At 43.0% G+C, this 23,150-nt stretch overlaps 1 protein-coding gene and 2 pseudogenes across 2 annotated transcripts in view; 1 reads left to right on the plus strand and 2 right to left on the minus strand.

Annotated features, from left to right (window-relative positions):
* The first annotated feature begins 2,405 nt into the window (after positions 1-2,405).
* Positions 2,406-4,546, plus strand: LOC142581607 (putative ATP-dependent RNA helicase DDX43 pseudogene; annotated as a pseudogene).
* A 5,961-nt stretch (positions 4,547-10,507) lies between these two features.
* Positions 10,508-12,648, minus strand: LOC142581623 (putative ATP-dependent RNA helicase DDX43 pseudogene; annotated as a pseudogene).
* Positions 12,649-15,880: 3,232 nt separating this feature from the next.
* The window catches only part of LOC142581639 (uncharacterized), a 34,480-nt gene continuing 27,210 nt past the window's right edge, over positions 15,881-23,150 (minus strand). For both annotated transcript variants that reach the window (XM_075691221.1, XM_075691222.1), the window contains one exon: positions 15,881-16,869. The gene's annotated coding sequence lies outside the window, so the exon portion shown is untranslated. The remainder of the gene's footprint in view (positions 16,870-23,150) is intronic.

Below are 23,150 nucleotides of genomic sequence, written 5' to 3' on the forward strand. Positions count from 1 at the left end.
AGCTCACATACAGTCAAACCAAAATAAACTGAACGTGGTTAAAGTAAACTACTCTCTATACAGAACACGCAATTCTTGGTGACCAATGCGCACATAAAACTGCTTCACCACGAACTGGACATATTGAACTTGAGGCGTCTGCTATGATTGCCATAAAGCTGTAAAGGGAAGTGGACTGGAACAGGTCTACTCAATCGCATGCATCAACAATGCCATTGTTAGTGATACTGACAGTAAGTTCCATGCACAGGCAAAAATTACTGCCTCCTGCACGTTGTTGTCTTTAATAATTGTATTTTTCGTTACTTTTCTCCACTGCAGATAAAAAATCTGTATATAGCAAACGCATCACAAAAGTTCATTTAAGTTCATTCTAGGTGTGTAAGTATATCATCGAATTTTTTCTTGTGCACAACCATGTTCATTATAAGTGGGAATGACTGTATAGCACCACACAAATTGTGAGCTGCGGCACTCGGTACCTACCTAATTCTTTTTTTGAGCAAAGTCTCCCCTGATTGCACACAGGTAGCTGGTGTCACAAATGGAGTATCATTTCCACATGCGAAGGAAGGCACAGGTCACAAGCTTTTTCACTGTAGCACTTACGAATGCTGCTCCAGCGCTGTTTTTCAACATTGGGACTTGTCACCTAATTTCAAATTCACTTCCATGAACAAATTCGAGGTGCCATCTACGGTCAAGACCGTGTACCACAGGAGACCATGTTTTGAATGAAGCTGTTGATAAGTGTGCTACTTGACAGGGCTGGTGCTGCAATTCATTTACTTTTGCTTGTTTTTAAAACCTTTATAGTTCTGGCATTAGTAAACATGCTACAAAAAATGAAGTAGACAGAACACAACTGCATTGAATTGTGCAGTCAAGGACATTATGGCGGTATCAACAAACCACATGGGAATTAGTTGCTTCTGGCTTGTGCCAATTCATGCCAGCGCCAGTGGATTTGCCATGCATGCCCTCTCTTAACCTATTTAAAGCTATAGACCCCCAAAGTATGGCACTTTAGCGACCTCTGCAACATGTCATATAATGTACATCTGGAATTGAAATTTATTTGGTGTCCCTCTAATAAGTTGCAAAAAAGAAAATGAAAAGGCACTCCAGAGGTGGTTCAGGACAATGCTATGTAGAACAGCAATGTACTTTGCCACAAATTTCAAGGGCACAGTAAACTAGTTCCACTGTAGAGAAAGAAATGAAACAATGGCATCCATGGCTCCTTGTCTGTTGACTTTGTTTGATTGTTATCGAGGATGGCTTGATCTCCTCAATTCCCTTTATTCTTCTTGCTAGTTCCTGTTTATATCCATAGAATGTGCTTAATTAGTGGGTAACCGGTGGATACCACATTGTTGAAAGTAGTGTGTTGCAAAATATAATTTTCTGATTGCTGGCATGAACCATAATTGTGTTACCAATGAAACTATTCTTGCTTTTGTCATCTTCAGATATCGTAATTTCTACTGAAGTATATACCAATGTGCTTGTCTGTTAATAGCTCAAGCTTTGCAGTGTGATGTGTATGGTCACAGCATGGCATATTCTATACTAGATGCTTCGTCACCTTCAAAAGGAAATTAAGTGATGATCTTTACTTGGACCACTACTCAACCTATGTACAAAAAAAAGTCCCATTTGTGATTAAGTCGTCCTTTGTCAAGATTTCCACCACTGCATCAAATGTGTGTCAATCACAACCACCTTTATCTTGTCCCTGAAGCAGCTGGCATTGAGCAAAGACCAATGCTTCTTTACTCTGGGCAATCTAAAAGCCATTATTTATAGGTCTGCATAGTGAAAACAGATGTATTATTTATTTATTCACTCAAAATTATTCTGCCTCATTTTTGGAAGTCTGCTTATTGTAAACACAGATACATATGTAACAAGTAAATTTCAAGGGTCAACCAAGTTTGCTCCATGTACTTCTAATGGCTGTCAAGAAAAAAATACTTTGTTTCTGCTTATTTAGTTGTGGATGATATTAGTGATTCATAACTTGCAAGCGTAATGTATAGCGCGCGCATGCCTTAATTTGCCGGGATTGGTGCCATAATCTTATGAAGAATTTCCTTCTGGATGGTAGAGGCTGCATCTGCAGCATGGCAGGGCTGGTTTTTTGATGGTTTAGCTCCTCCAAACTAGTTCAACTCGTACTTTTATAGTTCTACTTCTTCCACTTTTCTACTTCTTCTCCTCCCGTCCCGACCTACGGGAGGAGGATCGTCGGGAAACACATTCTCCTACCAGACGTAGCTAAGTTCTTCGCTACTGCCTGAGGCCATGGGTGTTCGATGGGCCGAATGACGACTGCACCGCCTTTCACCAGTGGCAGCACGTGCGTGCGAGCTCGCGCTACAGGCGGAGAGAAAGAAGAAGATGTTTGAGCCCTCCTGACATAACGCATGTCACGCACAATATCCCTTGTCCTTTGGCGTGATATGTGTAAGGACAAGAAATGTTACTTGCAACAGGCGATTTTGTGCTATATTGTGCGTGGTATGCGTTATGTCCGGAAGGCTCAAACATCTTCTTTTTTCTCTCCGCCTGCAGCGCGAGCTCGCACGCACGTGCTGCCATCGAATGTGGCTGCCAGGCATTGGCCAGCAAGAATTAAGGCTGTGGTGACAGGCGGTGTTCGGCCCATCGATCGCCCATGGCGTCCGGCAGTAGCGAAGAACTTAGCTACGTCTGGGAGGAGAATGTGTTTCCCGACGATCCTGCTCCCGTCCCGAACTACCGCTTCGCCAGACCACGCCACCGACACAATTTTACAAGAGAAGATACAGAAGAAATGATTGTATCAAGCAAGCACGCAGGGATAATCATCGGAAGAAATGGCAGCACGGTCCGGAAGATCCAGGATGACACACGTGCGTACATCACGGTCCTACGTGATCTTGGTAACGTAGCCACCGTGGAGATTGCGGGAAGAGAAGAAGCACGCCGGAAAGCACGAGAATGCATCGAAAAACTGACACCGCCACCTAAGCTTGAAACGTGCTTCGTGAAAAAAGAACCCGACATGGAAGAAAAAGTACGACCTCTGACTAACTGGGCCGAGCTGCTCGCGAAAAGTGATGAAGCAGAACGGACGCGCTGGGCCAACTTTCCACCTGTAAGGAAACATTTCTACACCGAGGATCCCAACGTTGCGCGCATGACTGCAGAAGACGTAGAAAAATTGAGGGCAGACTATGATATAGTTGTCAAGTATCTCGGAGCACAGCCGTGTCCACCCATAACAACCAAGCCAGTAGAATCATTCGAGCAAGCATTTTCAAAGCATCCAGAAATTTTGGGCGAAATCTACAAGAACAAATTCCCGAAGCCGACTCCAATTCAGAGACAAGCCTGGCCACTTCTTCTGCAAGGTCAGGACCTGATTGGTATTGCACAGACCGGCACAGGCAAGACACTGGCATTTCTGTTACCTGCATTGGTGCACGTCGACAACCAGAATCTTCCAAGGGAGAAGAGGAAAGGGCCAACCTGTCTCATCTTGGCCCCGACACGTGAACTGGCCCAGCAAATAGAGAGAGAGACGAAGAAATACCACTACCGAGGCATAAAGTCAGTGTGCATTTATGGAGGTGGCAATCGGCGGGAGCAGATCGCAGCTGTAAAACAAGGTGTGGAGATAGTAATCGCGACTCCTGGCCGGCTCAACGACTTAGCCATGAACAAGTACATCGACCTGAAATATGTGACCTTTCTCGTCATGGATGAAGCCGACCGCATGCTGGACATGGGCTTTGAGTTGGAAATAAAGAAGATTATGTTGGACATCAGGCCGGACCGGCAAACGGTAATGACAAGTGCCACGTGGCCAGAGGACGTGCATCATCTGTCTGAAAAGTACACGAGCAACCCATTCCAAGTGTTTATTGGCTCACTGGACTTGCATGCAGTTCACACAGTGACGCAAACCATCATTCTTTGTGAAGAGATTGAGAAAAGACAGCACCTTTTCACTTTCCTCGGCTCCATGCAGCCTCAAGACAAGGTGATCATCTTTCTAAGCACTAAAGCAATGGTTGACCGCCTTACGGGCGAACTTGTTTTGTCTGGAACTGAGTGTGATTCTATACATGGAGATCGTGAACAAGGAGATCGAGAAAGAGCACTCAATGATCTAGCAAGCGGGAAGGTGCAAGTTTTGATCGCTACAGATGTTGCAGCCCGAGGTTTGGACATCGAGGACGTGACTCACATCTTCAACTTTGATTTTCCCCGCAACATTGAAGACTATGTTCACCGTGTAGGAAGGACTGGACGCGCAGGGCGTTTTGGGGAGGCAGTCACTTTGGTGACTCGCGAGAACTGGATGCACGCCCCCGAACTCCTTCAAATATTGGAGGAGGCCAACCAGGTTGTGCCAAAGGCACTTTATGAGATGGCTCACAGGTACAAGAACAGGCCATCTAGACGTCAGAACTGCCAGCAGTCCAAAAAAAAAAAATGAGTCAAGGTAGTGGCAAGTGGCAACGTTGCCAGTGCTAATAAAGCTTTTTTTGTTGTGTGTGTGTGTGTGTGTTGCCTCACTCAACAACAGTTGTCTAGGTGGTGTTACCTAACTGCGCCTGTCACGAACTGCACTTGGGCCAGCGGTTGGAAACGCCCTTGGCCCGCCACGGCGACAGTGCTGCGCACGCGATCCACGCTGGGCCCATTGGCCGGTCGCGCGAGTGGGCTTGGGGATATCGTCCGTATCCAGTAGTAGGCCAGCGATAGTGGTTCTAGCTGATATATCTGGACACGACCTGCGATGGGATCGCTGCGCCGTGCGCATGCCACCGATTCTCGTTTAAATGATTCACAGTTTTGCAATGCGTTTGAGCTCGCCAAATTAGCTGACACGTTGCTCGGTGCGTCTGACTGAAGAGCAATCGACTGCCTGTAAATGTGTGGTGTCCTCAGGCCGATATACAAATTTTAACCTAGCAGATGGCATTCAAGCATGAAGAATTAACTGCTCTTTGTGCAGTGTATTCAACTGGTGAGCATTTCACCACAGCTTTTCACTCTGAAATGTAGCCCTGTTTTGACTTTTATGAGCATGAGACAAGCTACACTTCCTTTCACCATTTCACAGCAGACACCTTCAAAAGGAAATTAAGTGATGATCTTTACTTGGACCACCACTCAACCTATGTACAAAAAGAAAGTCCCATTTGTCATTAAGTCGTTCTTTGTCAAGGTTTCCACCACTACATCAAATGTGTGTCAATCACAACCACCTTTATCTTGTCCTTGAAGCTGCTGGCATTCAGCAAAGACCAATGCTTCTGTACTCTGGGCAATCTAAAAGCCATTATTTATAGGTCTGCATAGTGAAAACAGATGTATTATTTATTTATTCACTCAAAATTATTCTGCCTCATTTTTGGAAGTCTGCTTATTATAAACACAGATATATATGCAACAAGTGAATTTCAGGTGTCAACCAAGTTTGTTCCATGTACTTCTAATGGCTGTCAAGAAAAATGCTTTGTTTCTGCTTATTTAGTTGTGAATGATATTAGTGATTCCTAACTTGAAAGTGATTCCTAACTTGAATTTGCCGGGATTGGTGCCATAATCTTATGAAAGGTTTTCTTCTGGATGGGAGAGGCTGCATCTGCAGTGTAGCGGGGCTGGTTTTTTGATGGTTTAGCTCCTCCAAACTAATTCACCTCATACTTTTATAGTTCTACTTCTTTTTTTTTCCAACTTCATCTGCTGCAGTAGCGCAGTGACTATGACATTGCACTGCTAAGCTCAAGGTTGCGGGTTCAACCCCAGCTGTGGCGGCAAGATTTCTATCGGGCAAAATGCAAAATTCGCTCGTGTACTTAGACTTAAGCACATGTTAAAGAAACCCAAGTAGTCAAAATAATTTGGAGTCCCTCAGTATGGTGTTCCTCATAATCATATCGTCATTTCGGTAGCTAAAACCTCAGAGTTTAAGTTTTTGTAATTGCAATATTTGAATATGTACAGTTTTTATAGGTAAAGTTTCAGAGGCTAAAGTGGTAATAGATGTATGATGTTGCTGCCTTTAGGCGCGGCCATCACATTTTAGTAAGATTCAAAATACTTGCTTACAGAAGCATTCCACTGGCACAGCCATTAGTTTTATGATGCTCAAGTATAATATATAGTATAGGCAATGGCCGCCCTGTTGCAGTATTCGGCCACACCCTCCCAAATGACTCATTCAATCAACCAATGGCCCTCAGTCCCCAGCAGCTGTTGAACACCTTACCAGGCCACCAATGAAAAGTGACCCTGGCAACTTTTAACACCCCGAACTCTGTCGAGTGAGGCTAGCTTAGCAGGATTCTTTGAGGAACTATCGGCCATTGTTTGTGATATCATTGGTCTTAGATTAGAAGAACTGGTGAGGCTCATAGAGTGCTGACCAACGGCCATGTCCTCTGCTTAGAGGTCTCCCGGATAAGAAGCAATGCGGGGTAGGATTCCTAATTGATAAGGCCACAGCGGGCAACATTGACAAATTCTACAGCATTAATGAGAGGGTAGCAGTAGTAGTAATCAAACTTAATAAGAGGTATAGATTAAAGGTAGTACAAACCTATGCTCCACATACATTCATGATGATGATGAAGTAGATCAGTTTTATGAAGATGCTGAATTAGCGATGACAAAAGTGCAAACTCGCTATACTGTAGTAATCAGTTACTTCAATGCAAAAGTGGGCAAAAAGCAGGCTGATGAACAAACAATTGGCAACTACAGCGTCGATTCTAAGAACGCTAGAGGAGAGATTCTGGTAGAATTCGTGGAAAAGAATAAGCTGTAGATAATGAGCACCTTCTTCAGGAAGTGTAGCAACGGAAAGTGGACCCGGAAAAGCCCTAATGGTGAAACAAGAAATGAAATAGATTTCATACTTTCTTCCAATCCCAGCATAGTGAAGGATGTTGAAGTGTTAGGTAGAATAAAGTGCAGTGATCATAGGTTAGTGAGGTCTAGGATTCACCTCAATTTGAAGCGAGAAAGAGTAAAATTGGTCAGCAAGAAACGGGCCAACCTAGACGCAGTAAGGGTAAAAGCAGGCCAATTCCGGCTGCTACTTGCAAACAAATATGCAGCCTTAGAACAGAGAGCTAAAGATGACATAGATGTAAAGAATGAAACCGTAACTACGCTAGCTTCAGAGGCAGCAATAGAAGTGGGAGGTAAGGCACCCAGGCAACCAGTAGGCAAGCTCTCCCAAGCAACAAGGGTCTAATAAATAAACAACTAGGAATGGAAGTGTCCAACTCAAGAGATAAGACAGAATTAGCGGAACTGTCAAAACTGTACAACAATGAGAAAATAAGGGATATTCTAAATTATAATGTGACAAAGACTGAAGAAGCAGTAAAAAATGGACACAGCATGAAATCAGTGAGAAGGAAACTTGGCATAGGACAAACCAAGATGTATACACTGAAAGATAGCAGGGTAGTATCATCAGCAATCTCAAAGGTATAGTAAAAGCAGCAGAAGAATTCTATACTGACCTGTGCAGTACCCAGAGGAGCCACGATACCTCCATTTGAAACAGTAATGAACAGGTTGCAGAGACTCCTTCTATCACTAGCAATGAGGTTAGAAGGTCCTTGCAAGACATGAAACAGGGAAAAGCAACAGGAGAAGATGGAATAACAGTCCATTTACTCAAAGATGGAGGAGACATAATGCTTGAAAAACTGGCAGCTGTCTATATGAACTGTCTATTGACTTCAAGGGTCCCAGAGAACTGGAAGAATGCGAACATTATACTAATCCACAAGAAGGGGGACATTAAAGAATTGAAGAATTATGGGCCCATTAGGTTACTCCCAGTATTACATAAAATAGCCACGAAGATAATTTCGAATAGAATAAGGGCAACACTAGACTTTAGTCAACCAAGGGAACAGGCTGGTTTCAGGATGGAATACTCTATACGATGCATCACATCCATATCATTAATCAGGTAATCGAGAAATCCGCAGGGTACAACCAGCCTCTCTATATAGCTTTCATAGCTTACGAAAAGGCATTTGATTCAGTAGAGATACCAGAGAGGCATTATGTAATCAAGGAGTACAGGCTGCTTACGTAAATATCTTGGAAAATGTCTACAAAGATTCCACAGCTATGTTAATTCTCCACAAGAAAACTAGGAAGGTACCTATAAAGAAAGGAGACAAGCTCAAGAACAAGTTAAGGACCACGCAAAGAGCGATGGAACGAAAAATGCTAGGCATAACATTAAGAGACAAAAAGAGTCCAGTTTGGATCAGAGATCAAACGGGTATAGCCGATATTCTAACTGACATTAAGAAAAAAAAAATGGAGCTGGGCAGGTCATGTAATGCATAGGTTAGATAACCAGTGGACCATTAGGGCTACAGAATGGGTTCCAAGAGAAGGGAAGTGCAGTCAAGGATGGCAGAAGGCTAGGTGGGGTGATGAAATTAAAAAATTCGCAGGCGCTAGCTGAAATCGGCGGCGCAGAACAGGGGTAATTGGAGATCACAGGGAGAGGCCTTCGTCCTGCAGTGGACATAAAATAGACTGATGATGATGATATTAAATATGCTGTTTCGTAGCATATGTATAATGCACATTCTCTGCAACTGTTGACGGCCACTGGGAAACTGAAATTTTCCTCTAGCATTTCATGGAGCCTGCCAGTTATTGTGCCTTTGCTTATTTGGTACTAGCTTCAGTGTTACGATTTGTTGTATAGTGCGTTAGCAGTAATGACGGAACCTGCCAGGCAATGTTGTGTTTGACTTTCACATTCGCTTGATTGGGTTTACAGATCTCTTAATTTAACCAACAGGTGTTTTCATAATGTGCATTAAAGTATTCGGCTTCCAAGTTTCACAGTTCTGCAATGTTTTCTCTCCTTCTTTTGTTCCTCCATTTTCATATACTGCAGCATCACGGATGCCACACATGTGCTTTAGGGACACATGCTTTACAAGAAGAAGCAACACATCAGAGTGAAGTGTGGGTGGTATCCCATGCTGGTGGACACCTAACTGTCTTGTTTGCTCAGGCTAGGTTCCTGGACTGCTCTGTTGCAGAAAAGGAGCCATCAGTGCTCAGTCTTCCCAGGTGGCACCCCTCCAAAAGACTGACTGCAGCCAACACTGCTTAGGTATACAGTAATCCGACGAGATCAAGTGTATCCAACACGACATAGCTGGCGATATCCAAAAAAAAGAAGCTGTGCCTGCAGTTTTGCTGCACTTCAGCTGCAATATGAACACAAGGCATGATAACAAATGTCGCAACAGGCAGACAACACTGCATGTAGTCTATTTTGTGGCAAAGGTGGTATATGCTAATAGAATCAGCCATAAACCTAGACAGAGGTGTTGCAGAAAGTTCACACACACAGCAATAAGAGCCTGCACCTAATGCAAGAGAATCTGAAAGTGGGTGGATCGAAACTTTGCAGGTATGACATCATGTATGATATGCAGGCAAAACTGTGGATATGCCACAGAAGTCCATAAGTCTGTAACTTCAAGTAACACTCACTGAAATGTTGAAATAACTGCTGTTTGAAAACAAAAATGAAGCAATACTCAAAAGGTTGCAAATATGTAGAGTAATTATGAGAAGAAACTTTCAATGTCCCACCAATTGGAGCATGCTGCATGGATACTTAATTGCAATTCATGTTGCAAGTTGAATATCTGGCAGGTACCGTCGTGCGAAGTTGCAGCGAGCACCAAAACAACTCTGTTAGTTATTTGCATCTGAAAAGGCATTCAATATAAGACTCAAATGTTAACTTCCAAGTGTGTTGGTTATTGCTTCTGATGTTTTTTATCAGGTTTAATTATTAAGGTATGATCAAGTGAGACCTTTAGGCGGGCCACAAACTGTTAAAACAATGGCGTGCCAAATGAGTCTGCTGTGAAATGGTGAAAGGAAGTGTAGCTTGTCTCATGCTCATAAAAGTCAAAACAGGGCTACATTTCAGAGTGAAAAGCTGTGGCGAAATGCTCACCAGTTGAATACACTGCACAAAGAGCAGTTAATTCTTCATGCTTGAATGCCATCTGCTAGGTTAAAATTTGTATATCGGCCTGAGGACACCACACATTTACAGGCAGTCGATTGCTCTTCAGTCAGACGCACCGAGCAACGTGTCAGCTAATTTGGCGAGCTCAAACGCATTGCAAAACTGTGAATCATTTAAACGAGAATCGGTGGCATGCGCACGGCGCAGCGATCCCATCGCAGGTCGTGTCCAGATATATCAGCTAGAACCACTATCGCTGGCCTACTACTGGATACGGACGATATCCCCAAGCCCACTCGCGCGACCGGCCAATGGGCCCAGCGTGGATCGCGTGCGCAGCACTGTCGCCGTGGCGGGCCAAGGGCGTTTCCAACCGCTGGCCCAAGTGCAGTTCGTGACAGGCGCAGTTAGGTAACACCACCTAGACAACTGTTGTTGAGTGAGGCAACACACACACACACACACAACAAAAAAAGCTTTATTAGCACTGGCAACGTTGCCACTTGCCACTACCTTGACTCATTTTTTTTTTTTGGACTGCTGGCAGTTCTGACGTCTAGATGGCCTGTTCTTGTACCTGTGAGCCATCTCATAAAGTGCCTTTGGCACAACCTGGTTGGCCTCCTCCAATATTTGAAGGAGTTCGGGGGCGTGCATCCAGTTCTCGCGAGTCACCAAAGTGACTGCCTCCCCAAAACGCCCTGCGCGTCCAGTCCTTCCTACACGGTGAACATAGTCTTCAATGTTGCGGGGAAAATCAAAGTTGAAGATGTGAGTCACGTCCTCGATGTCCAAACCTCGGGCTGCAACATCTGTAGCGATCAAAACTTGCACCTTCCCGCTTGCTAGATCATTGAGTGCTCTTTCTCGATCTCCTTGTTCACGATCTCCATGTATAGAATCACACTCAGTTCCAGACAAAACAAGTTCGCCCGTAAGGCGGTCAACCATTGCTTTAGTGCTTAGAAAGATGATCACCTTGTCTTGAGGCTGCATGGAGCCGAGGAAAGTGAAAAGGTGCTGTCTTTTCTCAATCTCTTCACAAAGAATGATGGTTTGCGTCACTGTGTGAACTGCATGCAAGTCCAGTGAGCCAATAAACACTTGGAATGGGTTGCTCGTGTACTTTTCAGACAGATGATGCACGTCCTCTGGCCACGTGGCACTTGTCATTACCGTTTGCCGGTCCGGCCTGATGTCCAACATAATCTTCTTTATTTCCAACTCAAAGCCCATGTCCAGCATGCGGTCGGCTTCATCCATGACGAGAAAGGTCACATATTTCAGGTCGATGTACTTGTTCATGGCTAAGTCGTTGAGCCGGCCAGGAGTCGCGATTACTATCTCCACACCTTGTTTTACAGCTGCGATCTGCTCCCGCCGATTGCCACCTCCATAAATGCACACTGACTTTATGCCTCGGTAGTGGTATTTCTTCGTCTCTCTCTCTATTTGCTGGGCCAGTTCACGTGTCGGGGCCAAGATGAGACAGGTTGGCCCTTTCCTCTTCTCCCTTGGAAGATTCTGGTTGTCGACGTGCACCAATGCAGGTAACAGAAATGCCAGTGTCTTGCCTGTGCCGGTCTGTGCAATACCAATCAGGTCCTGACCTTGCAGAAGAAGTGGCCAGGCTTGTCTCTGAATTGGAGTCGGCTTCGGGAATTTGTTCTTGTAGATTTCGCCCAAAATTTCTGGATGCTTTGAAAATGCTTGCTCGAATGATTCTACTGGCTTGGTTGTTATGGGTGGACACGGCTGTGCTCCGAGATACTTGACAACTATATCATAGTCTGCCCTCAATTTTTCTACGTCTTCTGCAGTCATGCGCGCAACGTTGGGATCCTCGGTGTAGAAATGTTTCCTTACAGGTGGAAAGTTGGCCCAGCGCGTCCGTTCTGCTTCATCACTTTTCGCGAGCAGCTCGGCCCAGTTAGTCAGAGGTCGTACTTTTTCTTCCATGTCGGGTTCTTTTTTCACGAAGCACGTTTCAAGCTTAGGTGGCGGTGTCAGTTTTTCGATGCATTCTCGTGCTTTCCGGCGTGCTTCTTCTCTTCCCGCAATCTCCACGGTGGCTACGTTACCAAGATCACGTAGGACCGTGATGTACGCACGTGTGTCATCCTGGATCTTCCGGACCGTGCTGCCATTTCTTCCGATGATTATCCCTGCGTGCTTGCTTGATACAATCATTTCTTCTGTATCTTCTCTTGTAAAATTGTGTCGGTGGCGTGGTCTGGCGAAGCGGTAGTTCGGGACGGGAGCAGGATCGTCGGGAAACACATTCTCCTCCCAGACGTAGCTAAGTTCTTCGCTACTGCCGGACGCCATGGGCGATCGATGGGCCGAACACCGCCTGTCACCACAGCCTTAATTCTTGCTGGCCAATGCCTGGCAGCCACATTCGATGGCAGCACGTGCGTGCGAGCTCGCGCTGCAGGCGGAGAGAAAAAAGAAGATGTTTGAGCCTTCCGGACATAACGCATACCACGCACAATATAGCACAAAATCGCCTGTTGCAAGTAACATTTCTTGTCCTTACACATATCACGCCAAAGGACAAGGGATATTGTGCGTGACATGCGTTATGTCAGGAGGGCTCAAACATCTTCTTTCTCTCCGCCTGTAGCGCGAGCTCGCACGCACGTGCTGCCACTGGTGAACGGCGGTGCAGTCGTCATTCGGCCCATCGAACACCCATGGCCTCAGGCAGTAGCGAAGAACTTAGCTACGTCTGGTAGGAGAATGTGTTTCCCGACGATCCTCCTCCCGTAGGTCGGGACGGGAGGAGAAGAAGTAGAAAAGTGGAAGAAGTAGAACTATAAAAGTACGAGCTGAACTAGTTTGGAGGAGCTAAACCATCAAAAAAACCAGCCCTGCCATGCTGCAGATGCAGCCCCTCTCATCCAGAAAAAAATTCTTCATAAGATTATGGCACCAATCCCGGCAAATTAAGGCATGCGCGCGCTATACATTACGCTTTCAAGTTAGGAATCACTAATATCATTCACAACTAAATAAGCAGAAACAAAGTATTTTTTTCTTGACAGCCATTAGAAGTACATGGAACAAACTTGGTTGACACTTGAAATTCACTTGTTGCATATATATCTGTGTTTATAATAAGCAGACTTCCAAAAATGAGGCAGAATAATTTTGAGTGAATAAATGAATAATACATCTGTTTTCACTATGCAGACCTATAAATAATGGCTTTTAGATTGCCCAGAGTACAGAAGCATTGGTCTTTGCTGAATGCCAGCAGCTTCAAGGACAAGATAAAGGTGGTTGTGATTGACACACATTTGATGTAGTGGTGGAAACCTTGACAAAGAACGACTTAATGACAAATGGGACTTTCTTTTTGTACATAGGTTGAGTGGTGGTCCAAGTAAAGATCATCACTTAATTTCCTTTTGAAGGTGACGAAGCATCTAGTATAGAATATGCCATGCTGTGACCATACACATCACACTGCAAAGCTTGAGCTATTCAACAGACAAGCACATTGGTATATACTTCAGTAGAAATTACGATATCTGAAGATGACAAAAGCAAGAATAGTTTCATTGGTAACACAATTATGGTTCATGCCAGCAATCAGAAAATTATATTTTGCAACACACTACTTTCAACAATGTGGTATCCACCGGTTACCCACTAATTAAGCACATTCTATGGATATAAACAGGAACTAGCAAGAAGAATAAAGGGAATTGAGGAGATCAAGCCATCCTCGATAACAATCAAACAAAGTCAACAGACAAGGAGCCATGGATGCCATTGTTTCATTTCTTTCTCTACAGTGGAACTAGTTTACTGTGCCCTTGAAATTTGTGGCAAAGTACATTGCTGTTCTACATAGCATAGTCCTGAACCACCTCTGGAGTGCCTTTTCATTTTCTTTTTTGCAACTTATTAGAGGGACACCAAATAAATTTCAATTCCAGATGTATACATTATATGACATGTTGCAGAGGTCGCTAAAGTGCCATACTTTGGGGGTCTATAGCTTTAAATAGGTTAAGAGAGGGCATGCATGGCAAATCCACTGGCGCTGGCATGAATTGGCACAAGCCAGAAGCAACTAATTCCCATGTGGTTTGTTGATACCGCCATAATGTCCTTGACTGCACAATTCAATGCAGTTGTGTCCTGTCTACTTCATTTTTTGTAGCATGTTTACTAATGCCAGAACTATAAAGGTTTCAAAAACAAGCAAAAGTAAATGAATTGCAGCACCAGCCCTGTCAATTAGCACACTGATCAACAGCTTCATTCAAAACATGGTCTCCTGTGGTACACGGTCTTGACCGTAGATGGCACCTCGAATTTGTTCATGGAAGTGAATTTCAAATTAGGTGACAAGCCCCAATGGTAAATAAAATTAAATTATGGGGTTTTACATGCCACAACCACTTTCTGATTATGAGGCACGCCGTAGTGATGGGCTCCGGAAATTTTGACCAGCTGCGGTTCTTTAACGTGCACCTAAATCTAAGCACACGGGTGTTTTCACATTTCACCTCCATCAAAATGCGGCCGCCGTGGCCGGGATTCGATCCCGCGACTTCGTGCTCAGCAGCCCAACACCATAGCCACTGAGCAACCACGGCGGGTGACAAGTCCCAATGTTGAAAAACAGCGCTGGAGCCCGCATTCGTAAGCACTACAGCCAAAAAAATTGTGACCTGTGTCTTCTTTCGCATGTGGAAGTGATACTCCATTTCTGACCTCAGCTACCTGTGTGCAATCAGGGGAGACTTTGCTCAAAAAAAGAATTACGTACGTACAGAGTGCTGCACCTCACAATTTGTGTGGTGCTGTACAGTCAGACCCACTTATAATGAACACGGTTGTGCACAAGAAAAAATTCAATGATATACATACACACCTAGAATGAACTTAAATGAACTTTTGTGATGCGTTTGCTATATACAGATTTGTTATCTGCAATGGAGAAAAGTAAAGAAAAATACTATTGAAGACAACAACGTGGAGGAGGCAGTAATTTTTTCCTGTGCATGGAACTTTCTGTCAGTATCACTAACACTGGCATTGTTGATACACGCGGAGTAGACCTGTTCCAGTCCACTTCCCTTTACAGCTTTATGGCAATCATAGCAGACGCCTCAAGTTCAATATGTCCAGTTCGTGGTGAAGCAGTTTTATGTGCGCATTGGTCACCAAGAATTGCGTGTTCTGTATAGAGAGTAGTTTACTTTAACCACGTTCATTTTATTTGGGTTTGACTGTATGTGAGCTAATGTATACTGAAGGGAAGCCAAGCAAAAAGCATCACACAGCTGCTGTAGCATCTGCTAGTAGCACCCACTGTAGAGTATCCCCAGCGCTTTTTTTCGTGGTTAGGTTATATCAGAAAATAATGGGAGGCACATGAAATACAAAGAGGCTTTCTTTATTTTTTTAACTTGCACCTCTCAAGAAACTAGCAAAAGTTCGTCAAACATGGTATATGAACATGGTTTCATGGAACACGGTCCATATACGTGGGTTCTAATTTTTGGAAGGAAAGGAAGAATATCTTTACTGTTCTTTTGAACACAACACTGACACATTTGTCCTGCATTTCACGGACAGACCTCTGGCACCCACTGCCCATCTCAATGTTGTTGGTTTTTAGATACTCATTTAATGGTTGTCTTCAGTTCTAGAAATACGAGTACACTAAATTTTATAGCTTCAAAAATAAATTAGTATGTTTTATAACTATGGAGTTCACCACTTCACAGGTTCAATTCCTAGCTGCAGAAGCTGATCGTGTAACCAACGCAACAGTGGACACACAACACAAGAAAAGCGACAAGGACAAGCACCGCCTTCCAACTGGAATTTATTACAAAAAGGCATAGATATACAACTTCATGCACGTGATTACAACCAGATATACTTGTGTAAGTTAATGTGAGCACCACAAATCAACAAGAGCACACGAAGGCCTAAGGTGGCCCCCCGCTTGCAGACCCCAAGTGAGCAAATTCTTCATCAGTCAATGCTATGGACAGTTTACTAACACAGTTGCCGCCTGCAATAGGCACTGCCTCTCGGGCTGGTTACATCATCATGGAATATCAACTAGCCCGGTCTCGCACCTTGGTGCAGAAGCTGCCTTCCAATGGGGGCAGGGTGCAATAACACCCAAATACCACGCATCAGGAGCACATAAAGAACTCGGGTGGTGAAAATAAGTACGGAACCCTCTTGCTGCTGCTACCACAGTGTATTTTGCATAACTCCCTTGTTACTTTGGGTCAGCATCAAAGCTCACAAGCCAATCGTTAGAATTTACATTCACAATGCAGAGCAGAATATAGTAATCCAAGATAAACTAACTTTCTCAAATTCTTGTTTGGAGCTTCAAAAAAGGAATTCCCCGGTAAAGTTCTTGAATGCTTTATTAAAGAAAAAGAAATTGAGGGCCGTCTCTCAACCTTTAGATCAGACGAATTCCTGTATTGGCATTGCTGAGCTTCGCTACTCATAATCTGCTGCAAGCATCGCCATATTAACATACATAATTATTCACCAACATTGGCATGGCACTTCCTAATGACACTGACACCCAGGTGCCACACATCTTGGCAAAATCACACACCTGCAAAAGCAGAATCACTGTTCCAGTTAGAACTAACTTTTCTAACATGTGCTAGAAATTCTAAATGCTTTCTACTGCCATCTACAAGCATGACAGATTTGTACTTGTTGGTGCAGTGATAACTACATGCTCAAAGCAATGCTAGTTAAAAGTTTACTCAAACTGGTAACTTCGGGGTATTTTTTTGGGCCATGTCCTTGTAGGTTTGAGCCTGCAAAAAAAAAAAAAAAAAGAAGAAGATTATGTTAATGATGTCTAAGTAAGGCAGATGATTGAACAGCTTCTTCATTCAAACAAACAAAAAAAGTCACACACAGTGAGGTCAGGCGAGCAAGGGGTTTGGGCACCTGATGTTCCTTACGACTTTTTTTTTCTTTTTTTGTTTCCTCGAATGAACAAGAACATGAAAGGACTGTGATTTCCAAATGTAGAAGAGGTGAAGGAAAAAACAGAAAGGAGCTATCAGCCATGAAAATAGACGAGTTTGCAAAATGTTTCGAAGAATGAAATCGCAGAATGGACAAATTTATTAAGTGTAATGGAGAGTATTTTGAAGGTGACAAGGTTGTCTTATAAAAAATCAATAAATAAACAGCCTTGTAAAAAGAATTCTGGTTATTTCCCACTGCCCCCTAGTATTACTTTGTTGTCATCTCACTTTTTGGATCAATTTTTGTGCATTTGTAATGTTGAGTTGCATATGTCATGTAATGTCAGATTATCTTTATTCTATTCATGTTTATGTAATATGTTCAGTCTATGCAAGTTGTACATAATTATTGTATTTTTTGCCAGAATGTGAAATGTCTGCATTAGCTGAATGTATTTTCTATGCCAAATTTTTTTAAGGCCTTGTATCTGCTGATTCTAATCCAACTAAAATTTCAGACAGGGATTGTAGTATAAATAAATAAATAAATAAATAAATTTAAAACAATAGCTACTAAAAAGTATGCAAACATTCTTACAAAGCTCGAAAGCATGTTTCACAGATCAGCTCCAGGCTTTGACCTTGCACTGAAGTTTTCATTATACAGTTGAACATGAGTGGTGCATGAGTGGTGGAAGAACATAATTTGGACATAAGTGGTGGAAGAAATAATTTTTCTTTCTGGTTACATTCAGGCACAGTTTTGTTGAAAGTTAGTTTCATACGTCATTGGCTGCACCATTGATAAACATTACTAAGGCAAGTATTTAGAAGCAGCTGTTCGTCTATGCAAACGATTTCCTTAAACATAACACAATCGTCAGCGAATAGCCTTACTTTGATAAGTTCAGGGATAACTTTTACATACCATTAATATATATTAAAGAAAGCAGGAGCCCTAGAACACTTCCCTCAAGAACACCTGAAGTTTGGATGCACTGTAACCGTTTATATTAATGAACTGTATGCAATTAGATAAGATAAGATAAATTAGATTTACAATAAAATTTGGAAGGCCGGTAGTTTTAAGTTTGAAAATAAGTTTAGCATGAGGAACTAAATCAAAAGCTTTCTTGAAGTCTAAAAAAATAACATAAATTTGCCCAGATTTAGATACAATAGAGGCTAAAGTATGTATAACTGAGACCAATTGAGTAACAGGGGCGCGATCGGAGATACTTTGTTCGATACGCGTTCTGTTCGGTTGCTGCAACATCACAAAGTGGCAGTATGCAAAATTTGTGACAGCGGGGCGGAGAGCAGCCAATCAGGAAGCGGTGACCTCCACGGAAGTTTACTTCCGTCGTTTGTCGTCTGCTTGCAGACAGTATACTACAAAACAAAATGTTTCTCGTCTTCAAAATGAATGAAATCTTTATCTAAAAAAAAATTATTTTTTCTTCTCAAGACCAAACACGTTTTCAAATAGTAGTACGTGTGACTACAGCAATTTATCCCTATTAGTTTATTTACGTCGTCCCTAGGTGGTGTCGCGCACAGCGAGAAGAAAAAGAAACGACGGGAAGAGTGGCGCACTTTTCAAGAGGCAGCGACCTTCCTGATTTTATTTAACATGTAATTCTGCGCTATTCAATGCTATTTCAATAGCTATTAGGAAATTTATGCTCCATAATAATTTTGAATAATCCACCCATTTGTTGGCCAATCCCCCATCGTGGGTAGGAGCCACACGCATCACAGGCTACAACAACAACAAGAGGCAGCGACAACATTCCAGTGGCTCGCTGGCACCGATGATGGGGTCGATTTTTCTGTACAAACAACGAATTATTTGTTTCGAGAAACAAAAACGACGCCGGAATTTACTTTCTGCCATTTCTTCAAACGTGTTTCGCACCGCCACCCGCTCTCCTCCTTCCTCTAGAAATGCCAGCGCAACAACCTAAGTTCCCAACGGAAGTGCCATTTTCTCGAATTAAACTATGGGTTAGATCCAAACGTGCCATGCCGCAGCCGCCAGTTGGATCCAATCCAATCCACCAGACACGTCATGCGAAGCCGTATGATCACTCTAAACTTCCCAGCTCCTGTTACATTCGGCGCCTAGCAGACGAAATGCTCGGTGGGAGGATGATTGACAGGAGTGTGTCATCATTTTGACGTCACCAAAAACGTGGCTGCGCCCCGCGGCTGGTGACGTCGACGCGGAGTAGGCCAATCGCGCGCGCCGGTAACCGAACGAACGCGCCGAACAACCATCTCCGATCGCACCCAGCTAGAGGAAAAACCTTTACAGAGACCACATTGCAAAGGGGTTAATATATTCCTCTTGTTTCGAAAGTCAGTGATATAGTTGGCTATGACATGCTCAAACATTTTGCAACAAGAATAAGTGAGAGATATGGGATGATAATTTGAGACCAATGATTTATCCCCTGTTTTGAATACTGGCATGATTCGTGCTGTTTTCCAATCGTTGGGAATGTTAGATGAACGTAGGGAAGCATGAAAAACGATTACAAGAAAATTGACAACCATCTTGGAATATCGATGCAGAAACACATTATGAATATTATCAGGGCCTGGTGAAGTTTTGGGCTTTAAATTGAGAGGCATAGACACCATGCCTGATAATGATATAATGTCACAGTCAAGATGACATGACGTGGTATCGACACATGCGCCATAGCAAGCCTTTAAGAAAAGGCTCTGAAAGTGCACATTAAAATGCCAAGCGATGCTTTGCTTATCTGTAAAAAGGGTGTCGTTATGCATTATTTGTTTAATCCCCTCTTTTTTCCGACACAAGTGGGATCAGAATTGTTCAGGGGTCATCCGGATAAAGTTTGGCACCGTATGTTTAAGATAGTTTTGCTTTGCACAGCTTACAGATTGGTTGAATAGTATCTGATTAGGGAGAAAATGTATGTCTTTTATAGCATTCTTGTATATATCTCCATAAACTTCCTTTTTCTTCCTCAAACTTTCTTTAATTGCCTTGTAACGCTACATGGCATTCTACCTAGAGTAGTAATATGCAAGTGCAATAGAAAAATGTGCACGTATCGACGCTACGCAGCGAGCATGTCACATCGCATGTCTCCTCGCACGTTAGGACGCATATATAGGGAATTTTTCCGCCGCATGCTAGCAAGTGCTGGAGTGGCTCAGTGGTAGAGTAGCTGACTCCCACGCAGCAGACCTGGGTTTGAACACACGGGAACTGGGTCTTTTTTTTCTCATTCCCGGCAATAGCTGCTATGGACATTAGACACCAGCGGCAACGGACACCATGCATCATCATGCATCATTCGTGCATCTCCGCTTGTTTGCATGTGTGCTGTCACTAAAAAGCTGTCTGTTGATAGTTGGCACTTGTCGATGTATCTTTTCTGTGTCGTTCATGTCATTTTGTAATGCCAATCGTTTTCAGTATGAATTACCAACGTGCCCAATGTAATGTCCTTATGAACAAAGACTTTTCAACTAGTAGTACTGGTTGTTATTTGTGTCCTACCAGAAAGCTGGGCAAACTAGCGAGTGCTAACAAGGTGATACAGAAATGATTGCGTTCAGAGTTTTGTTTGGCACTGATCACCTTTACTTGAAAGACTAGCCATAACATCTGCATTAGCTCTGTAGTACCCTGCAAGTAGTGGATAATTGATAGCTCTGCTGCAGCTAATCACCCACATTCATCCCCACCATGAATAAAAGGGGGAAAGGGGGTTAAGGTAACACATCATCGCCCTAAGATGGGATGGTCTGGATTTTATTATCATTTTTGGGCAGTGTCACGTACTGAAATATGACCACTCTAGTCAACGGTCACTTGCACTGATACATTTTACTGTCAAGTGCACGTAATTAGCGAGGAAGTCAAGCACAAAAGAAAGAAAAACAAACTCCTGCTGTTGTGCCCTTTCCAGTCTTGGATAATGACGTAGGACAGAAATGAAAAGATCAGAACGTGGCAACAGAGCCGCAAGTTCCTTACAAGCTTGGTGCTATCAGTCAGGCGCTTGCAGACGTTACCCTCCAGTCAATTTGAAAAATGCAACCTATTCTAGGTACTCCACTTATCTGGAATGTGCTTAAGGTTAATGCGGGTTGAAATACCACACATTTCTAAATTATAATAAAGAAATCAAATCAAAATCTCATCTAGAAGATGCGAAAGGGCATCTAATGTAGTGATGGCAGCTTGAAGCACCACACACTTCCCCACATTTGAGCGTCAGCACAATGTCACTGTGGCCATTGCCTAGAGGCTGCAACTCAGTTGAGAAAAAAAAACCTGCTTGCTATATGATGAACATTTCATCAGTTTTGCATTCCAGTACAAACCAGACGAACAAAAAATAAGCACATCTTTATACCATCTCAGCATTCTCACCCGTTCTATGAGCACATCTTTTTTCTGTTGCAACAGTAGTTAGTTTCCAAATTTCATGTGTGTGTGTTTATATTTTTTTTTTGGGGGGGGGGGGGGTTGCTACAAAATAATGAAAGCTTGCATACATAGTTTTTGATGCACACACAGCGTGAGCATAGTTACTTATGCATCTTTATATTCTCTCTGATAGGGAGTTATTAAAAAAAAACATTTTTCACAAAGGTGGCTTAAAATACAAGCATGTGAAATTATGAACAAATTTTGAAAATACAGCCTTTAAAGACAAATTCCAACAGTTGAGTTGCAATCTAAAGCAATCAATTAAGGTGTAAAAGAAACTACTACATGACATTTATTGCGAAAGAGCAGCATGTGAAGGAATAAAGAAAATAAGAACAAAACGGTAATTTGGGCTCCCCAGAATAAAAGAACCTGCACTAAAATAAGTGCTAATTTTTAAAAGTGCACACAACGCTCTACCAATGCCTGTAATGTTATAACAACATAAATAAAAAAGCAATGGCATATCCACAAGCATCACCTGACACTAGAATGTTATGGGAGATGGAAAGCTGCATGTCTCCTGTTCCTGGTGGCATATAAATAGCAAGGTAGCCTAATAGGTCCCATGCTACCTGCAACATATTAGGAGTTAATCAACACTACAGAAGTAAAATGTTCATTTCAGTTTTCAAAAGCGTGCTGAAGGTGCACAAATGTCAATACATACTTACATAATAATACAATAATACAATAATAATACATTACAATACATAAGTTCACACCAGCGACTTGCATAAGTCGTGCAACCGAGTTGGTTGCAAATGATCGCTTTGGTTGAAAAACGACACTTCCAGGTCAGTTTGCTGCTAGATTTTTGAGTCGTGCAACTGTGCTGACAAACCTATGGAACCAATCAGTGGCACAGCAGCAGGAAGTCTCTATACGCTGATGCTTATATTGCGTGGTGATCGTGGTACGAGCAGACGTAAAAGGTAGTCAATGGAGAGACATTTCTGCGTGGTGATGGGCAGGTCGTGCTTGTTGGTGTGAACATTGATCGTCATGAGTCGCTCCTTCATAGCCAGTTGCAGTCTATCGCACGACCGTTCTCAAATGCCAATCTCAATGAGCCCTTAGTGGTTCTCCATTACATGTCCACTTAACCTGCAAATGCAACATCAGCATGGCAGCCTAGGCCTATTATGCTAAAATGTTTGGAAGGTCATAGATAGTCGACCAGGCCACTGTCTGCCACCTTTCACTACTTTAGATGAAAAGATTAATAGCATGGATATGTGTCATCCTACTTGTGACACTTTAAACTACACAACATGCAATAAAATCTACAAACATAAAGACGACAACAAATTTATGGTTGAGAGGCGTTTATCATACTTGAAATTAACACCGAGACTGGACCAAATGGACATAAAAGAGCAATAGAAAACTCCTCAATATATATGCTCCATTGATGGTGGTTCTCAAAAGGGGTCTTTGGACATTCTGGGGACTGCAGTAACAATCAGGGTGTCAGCAAAGCCCTTCCTTCTCAGTGAGCATGCTCCTTCATTTCCTGTCTTGGTGCCTTATCAGACACTGTAATTTGTCCCCACACACCAAATGACATGCAGGTCAAATTGAATAGTAATTTTTTTGCAGGGGCAGTGACATTCTTTCTTTGCAACACTGCTGAATCTGCACT

Source organism: Dermacentor variabilis, chromosome 1 (assembly GCF_050947875.1).
Source record: "Dermacentor variabilis isolate Ectoservices chromosome 1, ASM5094787v1, whole genome shotgun sequence".
Lineage (NCBI taxonomy): Eukaryota > Metazoa > Arthropoda > Arachnida > Ixodida > Ixodidae > Dermacentor > Dermacentor variabilis.